Source organism: Perissodus microlepis, chromosome 7, assembly GCF_051167445.1.
Source record: "Perissodus microlepis isolate ML-2025 ecotype Zambia chromosome 7, ASM5116744v1, whole genome shotgun sequence".
NCBI lineage: Eukaryota > Metazoa > Chordata > Actinopteri > Cichliformes > Cichlidae > Perissodus > Perissodus microlepis.
In genome coordinates, this window is record NC_140467.1 from 1,673,828 (window position 1) to 1,685,490 (window position 11,663).

An 11,663-nucleotide genomic window follows, 5' to 3' on the forward strand; every position below is an offset into this window, starting at 1 on the left:
TCACTTGCTGTTCGCTGCATAACACAGACATTTTCCATTCTGTCAGTGCAAGCAGCGAGCACACTGGCTCCTTCTAAACTCAGCCGCCACTTCATTAAATGACTTCAGACTCTTGGCAGAGTCAGTGGGAAAAGTCTATATTAACTGTGTGCGAGATCCACGGGGTGACCAACAAAGGCCATAGTTGTTCCTCTGTGTTGGGTGCTGCTTGGGGAACTTCTGGGGCCTATTAGGGTACCCCCTCCACTACCCCAATGTGTCTACCACATGCTCCTGTTTCTCCTTATCCTCACTCTTGACTTCATACGCCATGCATACATGCACAGACACAAGGATGCACAAAGCTTTGCTGACCTCTGCCCAACTTTTCTGTAGTTGGTCCCAGAATTAGTAGAAGTAGACAGCATGAAGGGGACTGCGACTGTTTAGACTGGAGAACGCGGTGAGGCGCAGGCTCTGGTTCCTGCTTTCGCAGCCCAACATGACGACCGGCAGTCTGATGGTACCTAATGGCCGGGCGGTACTGTTGCTCAACCAGGTTAATGTGCTGGATCATTTGGGAGCAGATGGGCAGAACCGTCAGTGACACCAATAACAGCACTCGGAAACCGTATATGCTGTAATGCAAAATCTGGCGAAAGACTTTATCTGTAAAAATCCCAAATTTTTAGCATTCAAACAAATGTTTCCCATTAAATCTTTGTCATAACAGCTTATTCAGCCCAGACTGCGGAGCCTGGGTTTAGCTGGCATTGAGCAACAAATGCAGTCGTAACTCTATTAAAGTAACAGCAAACAATCCTTTTCTATAATAACACAGCACAACTGATTAGTAGATTTAGCAGCTCAAGTTTCAAACTCCTGGATGGAATGTAAAGTGTAATATTATCACTGTCTCATTAATGGTTTCACACGTGGAGACAAAGCCACAAACAGCTCAGACGTGGGTGATCAAATCTATTGCCGATGACACTTAAACAAACACAGGGCCACAAACTCGCACGCACAGAACAAGATCAGCGTCCAACAAACCACCGACTTCACCGACAAAGGCACAGCAGGCAAACAACCGACAATTAATCAGCTAGATTGATCTGATACGCCAGTTTGTGTAAATTCTGCCATGACCTTTAACCAATCTGGTGGATTTATTTGTTCTAATTAAGCAGATTAGGGCCACATGCCTTTGCAAATTAAGTCATTTATCTTCATGTGACAAGTTAGGAGGAGGAAAGACCAACTGCCCCCAAGGAGAAAGGGCAATTTCTTCAATACTGTGAGGTCTGTCAAAAAGGTTCAAATTGGCCCCCCACATAGAAGGACAACACACTGCACAACTGGGTTGTTGTGCTGAGCTCATTTGATATTCCAGCATTGCTTTAGATTGTGTTGCCACATTTATAGCAATTCCTATGATAGATTTCTTCATACTTGTTGTTACGTACATGTAAAGACAACTACAGGTCATACAGCAAGTATCTGTTGTAAAAAGCTGCTCCTTTGTCACAAGGGGTCAGTGTTGCATTGTTGACTGCACAGAGCCCGATGCCCTTCCTGATGTCTCCAGCCATTAAACCAGTGACCTTACCCTTGTCATGGGAATGTGTTAACCACTGCACTATACAGGCACATCTGCTGTACTAAACAAAAGAAAAGCTGATGGACACGTTCCCGTTTTTTTTTAGACACCGATTATTCCCCTCACAGTTTAAAGCTTGGCCAAGAGGTTAAAAATAACCCACAATGTCTAAATCTCCAGAGGCCGGAGCCAGGAGGGACCCGAAGGTGGACTGAGCCAAGTAAGAGGCCTCCTCAGCTAGTCCAGCAAAACACTGAAGCCTGGGAACTTCAGCTTGTTTTCCATACTGTAAGCCCACCTACTGGACCGACCTTGCACGTGCAGCGATGAGTGTGCGTCACAGATGTAAGCTGAACATAAAGCGATGCATGCGATCGACACAGTCCTGATTCCACAGTTCATACCGGAGTCCATCCTCGTTGTTGCCAGAATTTCACAAAGCACACCTTTGACTGGGAAGTCTTCATCAAGGGAAGTTTTCTTTAAATTAAAATATACCACAAAAATGTTAACACACACATCCACGCAGCCACTAACCTTTAAATGACTCCCATCACCCTGAGCCATCTAACGCATTACACAAGGAGGTTCAGAATGAAGGAATAACACGAGGCAACAATATGGCTCAGTTCTTTTCACCGTGGGGGTTTCACCCTGTGTGGAGATATAAAATACTACATCCTTCCTACAGAATATCAGTACTCTGAATAGGCCTCTCTGTCTCTAATCACTTCTCTCTCTCTGTGTCATGCTCTCCATCTTTCTCCCGAACAAGCAGACCCCCCGTCCCCCCTCCACACACAGAACATTCTCCTCTAATCCACATCCATCCTCTATGCGGAACGTCGTCCAGATTGGTTTCCTTCTAGTATAAACTTCCAACTTGAGGTCAGGCTTTGGGATCACAGGGCCAACAGAAGGTCATGTAGCTCGACTTCTACAGACGGAGCGAGCTCGTTAGTTATTTGTCTGCCCTCAGTTGCACCTTTTCACATCCCTAACATGCTGAATTCTGTTGTTAATGCTGTGTTAGCCGGCTGCTGCACTCAACATGATGGGACTTTGGATTCACTTTTGGGATCTGTGGCAGTCTTGGTCACCTCCTGGATCCATCCTGGATGGATGGATGGGTGGATGGGTGGATGGATGGGTGGATGGATGGGTGGATGGGTGGATGGATGGATAATGAAAATTCAAAAAAAATAAAAAAAATCCAGGAAAGTCCAGGAAGTGAGTGATCAATGTCTATTGTGAGGATTAGTTTAACTAGATAAGATCACTACACATTTATTAATATTTATTACACATTTATTATTGTTTACTTATTTTTTCTGCATCTTAGACTTTATTGATTCTTAATTGATTCTTCGGTTCTTAATGGCTACTTATTTTACTCGTTCGGACTGACTGGCTCACACTTTGTGTTTTTCATTTTAAAAAAAATATTAGATTTCTCAGAGTAACTACAACAACTGAGCCAAGCAACTAAAGCACTTCTAGGTGGATATTCCAAACAGTACGCAGCCCTAAACGTGATACAAATGGTTTTCTGTGTGTTTTTTGCAGTTTAAAAACAATAAAATCTCAATTTGAATCCTATAACTTAAGCTGACTGATGCTCTGTCATGTAAAACACTGTCTCAGGGAGTGAGTAGAGATTCTTACGAGTGTATTTTTAAAGCACATCAGTATGACTATTCTGCCATCTAGAGGTACAATATAAGAATAGCAGCCGTGATTACTTGGAGCACTATGGGGGAACATCTAGCGCTGACAGCCTACGTGTACAGCATGTGGATCTGAACGTTCAGAAAATGAACTTCACATAACGCTGTGGATCAAAACTGAATGGAGAAAATCTTCACTGCATTTTCTTTTCACTCTGTATTTAACCCATTAAAGCAGAAGGCTGGGAGATATTTTACTCTACAATAGGAATCACATTTGAAAATGTTTGCTTGACATTAGTTAAATATACTAACTATATGTAGTATTTTAAAGTTAAGTACATGTTAATAAGTGTACAATTAAAGGCAGGTTAATTTTTCCATAAATAAAATAACATTACAAAAAACAAAAACCACGACCAGCAGTGCCGTGTAATTGCTAATAATTCAATACATGAAATAATTGCTCAGTATAAAAATAATTGCAGGTGTTGTTAGCGGCGATTTCACATTCTTGAGAAGTACTTGAGGTTAAATAAGTGCTTGAAATCCAACCTTTAAATGTCAGAATAATTGATATTTGTAATTTAGAAAGCTGTTGTGCGCATAACGACACCCTCTGCGTGCAGCCAGACTGCTGTGACGCCAGTTCCTAAACGCACATTACAACTGCACTAAGTAACGGTGTGTCACATATGGAACGCCAGGACTGCCATAATGAATTAATTAAATACACCATTAAATAATTAATTAAATGTATCAATAATTAATTAAAATTGGAAATAATTAATTACATAAATAACAGTGTTTTAGCTGCGAATGTAGTGGCGTAATCTTCATGTCTGGTCAGGTTGTCAACATAGAACATGTTTGCAAAAGTGCTCAGATGTTTTCAGAGATGTCACTCGCTCTGCTAACAGACAGAGAGCACCGAGCTCACAGCCCCGGTGTTCCAGCTCATTTGCACCGAACGATCGTCTCTTTCCGCCTGGTCTTGTGTCTCTGTGCTTCTGTAACATAAAGAACGAGCTGACGTGTTTCTCACGACACCAGCGATCAGCTCAACAGGCCCTCAGTTTACCTGCATGCATCCTCCTCCTCCTCACCTGTCAGCTGTTTAACACCTGCTGCTAATTCAAGAAACACGCCCACGTTACCTGGTGATAGTCACAGTTTAACTGTGCTCGATATAACACAATGTCGGCGCATTTTTCTGCACAAGATAAGTAAATATAGTTTTTCCCCGAGCGCAGAGCTGCTGGAGCTCATTTCCCTACAGAGCACTTTATAGGCCAACCAGCTTTATCAGCGGCTGATGTCCAATCACCGGCACACAGCTTTGAAACCTCAGCTGAGTTTTAACTCTCAGTGGTTAAACGCTGGACTTCATTCACTCAGGTTCTGTCTGTCTGGTCACGTTTACTTCGCTGTTTTATTTACAACTGAGCAAATCGGTTTGGCTGAGGTTAAAGTTACGTTTCATAACTGCACAGTTTTACAGACCTTTAATGGTTCACATGTGTTAGACTGAACTATTCGCTTTTCTTTATCTGGTGTGTTTTGGATTTAACAGTGAATTTTGAGATTAAACTGACTTTTAAAATGTTTTATACAAAGAGGAAAGAGAAGGCGCATTTCCACCGAGAGGAGCAGGGTTTGCAACAGCGTGTTCATCATGAAGTCTGCAACCTGGACAGAAATATTATATCATCTGTTTTTTAATAGTTATTCAACTGTATTCTAAGCACCAGCTGTCTGTTAGAATTTTTAGAGTTTACTTAACTAAAAATAAATGAGGTTAACACATGATTTGTGTGATTTTTTTTTTTTTTTTTTTTTTTGCTTTTTCGGTCAAGTTATGTTTACCTGTCAAAAGCTTGTTACAAACTATGAAACACATGGTGCAGACTTCTGGATGTTAGAATTAAACTAATACTGCTCATGAAGGAGACTAAAGACAGGAAGGTGTCCTTTAAAACTAAACATGTTAGTAGGACCTCCCTATTTATATCCTAGTTTATGATATCGCACGTGTATTTCAGTAATAGCCTGCTTATCTCAGTGTAGTGGTGAACAGTCACACAGCTATCTGTGATACTCCTTAACTATAATTTATCCAAGTTAACTTCAGTTAACCATTCAGACAGTCAGACAGTTCTTTTGCAATGAAAAACATAAACACCCATGCTCCCGGTAGGTTTCTGTTGTGCCAGCTCTTTAAATTACAGCTGCTTATGCAGTAGCCATGGTAACACGGACTCTGAGCGGCTGGATCGACGCAGGTCAGACAACAATTTTACATGTATGATCTTAAGACAGGACACAGCCCCTGTACGTGCTGGCCTCATATCAAATGTGAAGGCAGACTGAGTCTATGTTTGACGTTTGCTTTAATCTTCCTCTCAAACATTTAAACAGCAGCGAGTCTGCAGCTGAGGGGATACAAACTCAAACTGTCGGAACAGGTTTGCTCGTTTCTTGCGTGTATTCATTTGGTAATTTATTAAATGTATAACTGTTATTCTAATCTGCTGCTGAGTCTCTTACACTGATGAAAATGCAGAAAACACAGATCACAAACACCTGTTCAACCAATCACTTTCATTCCACTTTGATCTGCGACAAACTGACGGTTCATCTGTGTTACAGTGTTGCGTTAGACTGCTATATTTTTGTGTTCTTTATGCTGTAGATGTTCACGTCTCTGGAATAGTTGGCAGTAATAAGGATGATTTTCTGTCAAATTATATAGATATGAGCCGTGACATATTCGTAGATGACCGTTAGATTAGTCAGCTGGGAAACTCTGTGTTAACTCATGGAGCTGAGGATATCGTGGACATGCTGACCTCGCTCCGTGGTGTACAGGTCCGTTTACCCTCATGATTAATATTCACAATAAAAATATTAGCCGAACATCATGAAGTCTGTATGTGCGTCATAGTGTCGAACAACCTTTGCACAGTTAAAGCCAGCAGTTACTACATGACGGAAACACCAACATTATCTCTTTTATGCGTTTATACGCAGGTCACGCTGATTACTGAACAAAAACCCAAAGATCAGCTGTTAATCGAATTTATTTGCTCTCTCTCCTCCTTAAACATGTTTTTAATGTTAGTTATAATTCAGAATTATACTGAAACACGTAGGACACACAAGAACATCAGGAAATAAAACCCTGATAAATATAACCTCAGTAAAAGAAGTCAGTGTCAGCGGGGGTTATTACAGCTGTGTACCAGGCCTGCGCTTTGTCGGTGGTAATAACAGCTCGATTGCTTGCGAGGCGAGCGGGTCTGTCCCACGCTTTGCCGTGAGACTGGGCAGACATCTCCGAAATCATCGAAGCACTTTTGCAAAGAGGCTGTATCTTGACAAACCGACCAGACATCTGAAGATTAAACCGCTACATTCTCGGCTAAAAAAATATTAAAACGGTATTTGGTGACACACAAACAGGTTTTTCAAAGTTCAGTTCTGTTAGTTTCCACATGCCGGTTGTTGTGTGCTAAAAACAATGGCCACCAGGCCAAAGCAATGGTTTTGACTCGATCAGCGTTAACCCCGCCCCCTGAGTTTGATGGGTGAGGCTGACAGATAAAATTATTTCATGGTGAGACCTGAAGGACTCAACTGTGCCAAAATGAATTAATTAAATACACCATTAAATAAATATTTAAATGTGTCAATAATTAATTAATGAAATTTGTAAAAAAAAAAAAATCATTATTTCCCATTTTAATAAATTAATTATTGCCACATTTAATTAATTATTTAATGATGTATTTAATTAATTCATTATGGCAGTCCTGGCGTTCCATACACCTGTATCTCATTGCGTCATGTAAATGTTGCATGTGGGTAACTTTGACACCACTAGAGGTCGGAGTTGGACCACTTATGAACAAATGTGAAAAAGCCTGTAGTTGCTGCATTAATTACGCTCTTTCAACAAAGTCAGTAAACAACTGGATGAAGAATAAAAATGCAAAGAGCTCAGATGAGAAGCTTCGTCTAACACGGCTTTTTCAGCAATCAGATTGAAAGTAACAACTGTTCCCACACTCAAAGATGATCATAAAGCATGAGTGAAATATCGCACAGGCAACTGAAATCTGCTCTTTCTATGAGATACACATGACAAAACATTACTCATACCAGAAGACATCAGTCATTTCTACCCTTGATTTTTTTTTAATGTAAGACATAAATAACTTTCTCCTTTTTTCCCTTTACAATACCAACTCCTGTTCTTTGTTTTTCACAGACCACTTCATTTAGTTTGATTTAACATTGCTTTTTTTATATGTACCGCACCGGATGTGAAGATGCAAACTCATCTTCACAGAAGAAAAAAAAGCCCCATTTGAGCAAAGTGGCACACTGTGCTGCTTAAAAAAAAAAAAAAAAAAAAAAAAGCGTACCTCTGGGAAATGCACCGACATGTCTTGACGTAGACTCTCAGGGGAGTTTGCAACACCAAAACATTGCAATGTCAGCAGCTGACATACCTATCAAACAACAAGACACACCCTACAACAGCTGTAGTGACCTTAGAAATAAGGCAAAGACAAAGATTGTGCATCAATAATGCACAGCTGTGAAGTACAGCAAACAAATACAGTGTCTAAAAACATGCAGCAGAAAGCTGCACTGCATTGAGGTTTATTAATAGCCCAAGCTGTACTTCGTGTTCCCCTTTTAACGAGTAAAACACACCAGTATTATTGCAACAGCAGTTTAATTAGACATCAATAAATAAACCCTTAACACAAGTATAAATGGGTTTTTTGTGATGTTGCCACTTTAAGGTGTAGAAACAAACAAACAAAAACCAAATAAACAAACAAAACCAAGATGTTTCATTGACAGCCAAAACTACCCACGGAGCAGAAAATGACAGCAACATAAACAAGTCAACAGTTCATTTGGCGTGAACGCTTTAAAGTGTAACTCATGTAACTGCATCCCTACAGGATGTGAGCTGGAATAATCAGCATCAGCGAGATGTTCTTTCCTGCAGAGCAGATGTTAAAGCTCAGAGATCCCAGTCCAGTTGTGCAGTGGACACATCGGAAAACACAAATCCAACCGCGCTCTGCCTCCTCTTCCTCCTCCTGCTCCACTGAAAACATGCCAGCAGTCTTCGCTTAAAGAAACTTCTTCTCACACCGACTCGTCATTTCTACTCGTCTTTGTTTCTCACGTGATGCTGCTCGATGTGAGAGCAGCATCACGAAACACCAACAAGCCGTTTAGTTTGGCAAAGTACTGTTTTCTGAGAAATACACACAGGAGATCAGCCGCTTTACCAAAGCAGCTGATATCAACATCATCTGTGATATTACAAGAACCATGACAGTGACTTCCCAGAAGAGCAACTTTTTACTCAAGGTGAAACTCCAAAATGACGTCAACAACTTAATTCCTGATGCGTATCACCACAACAGTATTTTGCAGGAAGCAGCTTCTTCGTCGCTCACACTCACTGTTGTTAACTAGACAAAAATAACTGATAAATAATGCAGAATGTTATTATATGGTTCCCTATTATTCTTTTACCCTTTGTGTTTGTGTTGCCTCTTTTTTCTTCTCTATATGTAACATCGGCACCGAGTCAACACGTACGATTGTTATCTTCGTCTAACCTACGTTGGGGGTCGGCACACTGTGTATTCAAAGCAATCTAACCACCAAAACACTGCGGTCTGTAAGTCACAGCTGACATTTGTTTGTGTTTAGGTGCTGTGATGGGAAACGATGACGTCAGCGTGCTTCATGTACTGTCAGGGGTGGTTAACAGCCCAACCTGAAAACAAACAATTCTCATTTCCCCTTCAACGGTCTCACCGCTGCTTGAGGTTATGAGCAACAATAGTTTTTAAGGGCACTCCAACAGCGATAAAGCTTTTATTAGAAATCAAATGTTAGGGTTAGGTGTATGCTATCAAACGTAAAAAACAAACAAACTCTTATTTCCTCAGAGTATTTCTGTTTTTAACTGACATGCAAATGCAACAAAACCACACTGCGCCTTGTGAGTCCAGCTGTTATAAAACCCACACACTTACTGGCAGCTGATACGTCACGTGCAAAACAGAACAAACTGTGACATAGGTGGAGTTTTTACGTGATGACACGGCCTGCTCGCTCTAAAAACGTTAGAAACAGAGCGATGCAATTGTGAAACTGCGGGGATCATTTCTCACCTTAAATTATTTGATTCTGTTTGAGGGCCAGATAAGATGATGGGTAATTTCACAGAATTTCCCTGAGATCGACCGAATCAGTTTCAGTGGTAACAGGTAGCTGACAGTCGCACACAGCTTGTGTGAACTGAGGCAGCCAGACGACAACAATCAAACTAACACATGTGGGCTGATTTTCTTGTGTAACTTTAAAGAGTAAAATAATGCCTTTATTAGTTGCACATTTTCTTTGGAAACTGGTGGCAGCATTTGGAAATTTTCCAAATTAACGTTGGGAAACTGCATATTTGGACAGTCTTCATTATATGGAAAAGAATTGTGAAAAACAACTGCCCGTAAAAAGAGCCAAAGGACGCATGCAGACAAGTAAATGCAGCAACTGTTAAGCTTTTACTGGAGGCTGTTAGGAGACAGCTGAGATGAACTTCTTCAAAACAGAAACGTACTAAGAATGAGCATGATAACATCAAGAAATCAACTTCACAGACCACAAAATGAAATGCGTCACATTTCCAGAGAAGTTACAGCGGAAATAGCCAAAAATTGAAGCCCCCCCCCCCCCCAGGTCTGACTGCCTGCCAAAACTTAACCTGATTCACTTTCTCAGCCATTCTGACAGGAAACTTTTCCCTCCCCCTTCTGTCTCGGCTCCTCCTTCGCTGCAGTGGGCGTGCTGAGGGAACACAGAGCATGCAGATGTTGATGTTCCACAACGAAAGCTGTGCCCACATCCGCTCTGAACCAAGTCTCCTGCAGTCTACAGCAGGCTGTTCACACTTAACAGTAACACAGCAGGCAGTACTCCTTATCGCCACTGGAGCTCGCAGATCAAGAACGGAGTTTAAACTTGGAGTCTGTAAATTCCCGAGTTTAGTGTGAAACACACGCAGAAAATCGCATATTTAAATGAAATTAGAGAAACAGGTGTAACTTGACTCGTGACTCTGCTTTATGGTTTTTCATACATTATAAGGAGCTTTTTCAACATTTCTCAGCGTGACTCCTTTCTCGTGTCCTGCAGAGTCAAATTTCCTCTCAAACAGTTGAGGCAGGCTTTGAGTAAGCAGCTCCTGATACCTGCTCTTATAGCAACCTGACGCATTCACAGGCTGTGAAGCAGCCTAATAACAGGTCTGTCTCACTCAGGCAGCGGGCAAATGCTGAGTGATTTTTACAGAAGTGTGCTCCATCATTAGCCTGCTCGTTGAAATTACTCCGAGAAATCAAGGATTGTTCAATTTAAACGGCCAGGACCAAGCGCTCTCTCTGCCTCATACACATACATGTCGACAGGAAGAGGGGAAGCAAGAGTGACCCACTCTTCTTTAAGGAAATCTCTAAAATTGAATTCAAATCCCACCGACTGATGAAAAGTCTCGCTAATCATGCTTTTAGGTGATGCAACAGACACACTTTGCTCAAACTACACCGAAACGATCCAATGGAGACGTGCAGCAGCTACAAGCTGTTTCCTACTCAGGACTGGAATTCACCATATAGTGGCGACGTCATTCGATACATTGAGGCAACCTCTGGCGACGAGTCCACATAAAACGGTTACATTTGGTCTTTCTGGACTGTCTCCAAACGCCCAGCGCGCATTTCTCCTCCACTTGTCGCGTTAAATGACAGCTGTTTTTGCACCCACTCTACTATGAGTAACGACAGCACGCATACAAACGGTGGGGGCGCGCGCACGGTGCGCGAGACACAAACACAGAATGGAGACAAAAACAGCGAGCGTGCAACACACATAACTGCGTCTCACCTGTTTTGGGTCGTTTGAGTCTCTCGGCTGCAGCACCCCCGCGCTGTTTCGTAGTAAATACGGCGGACGAGCTTTAAACCAGCGTGTAGAAGTTGTTTACAAAGTTTCACCGTGAACTCCGACACTCTGATTGGTCCGAGTAAAGTTTAGTCAACGCCCCAAACCTCGGTCACCGGGCCGAGTGTCAAACTTGTTTCCCGGACTCGCTGCATTCATGTAACACAGGCAAGGAGGCGAACGAGAACACTACGCTGTAAACGTGAAGTTTAATATGAAACGTGGAGGCGATCGCAGCAGATTGCCCACTTACATTTGCTTTAATTTCAGTTCAGTTGTATTTACACAGCGCCAAATCACAACAACAGTCGCCACAATGTGCTTTATATTGTAAGGTAGACCTACAATAATAGATACAGAGAAACACCCAACAATCATAT

The 11,663-nt window shown here is 41.7% G+C and overlaps 1 long non-coding RNA gene across 1 annotated transcript in view; it reads right to left on the minus strand.

Annotated features, from left to right (window-relative positions):
* Positions 1 to 11,349, minus strand: part of LOC146382255 (uncharacterized) — a 114,673-nt gene extending 103,324 nt beyond the window's left edge. Inside the window, exon 1 of the long non-coding RNA XR_014800634.1 lies at positions 11,227 to 11,349. This is a non-coding gene — a long non-coding RNA (uncharacterized LOC146382255). The remainder of the gene's footprint in view (positions 1 to 11,226) is intronic.
* Between the last annotated feature and the right edge of the window lie 314 nt (positions 11,350 to 11,663).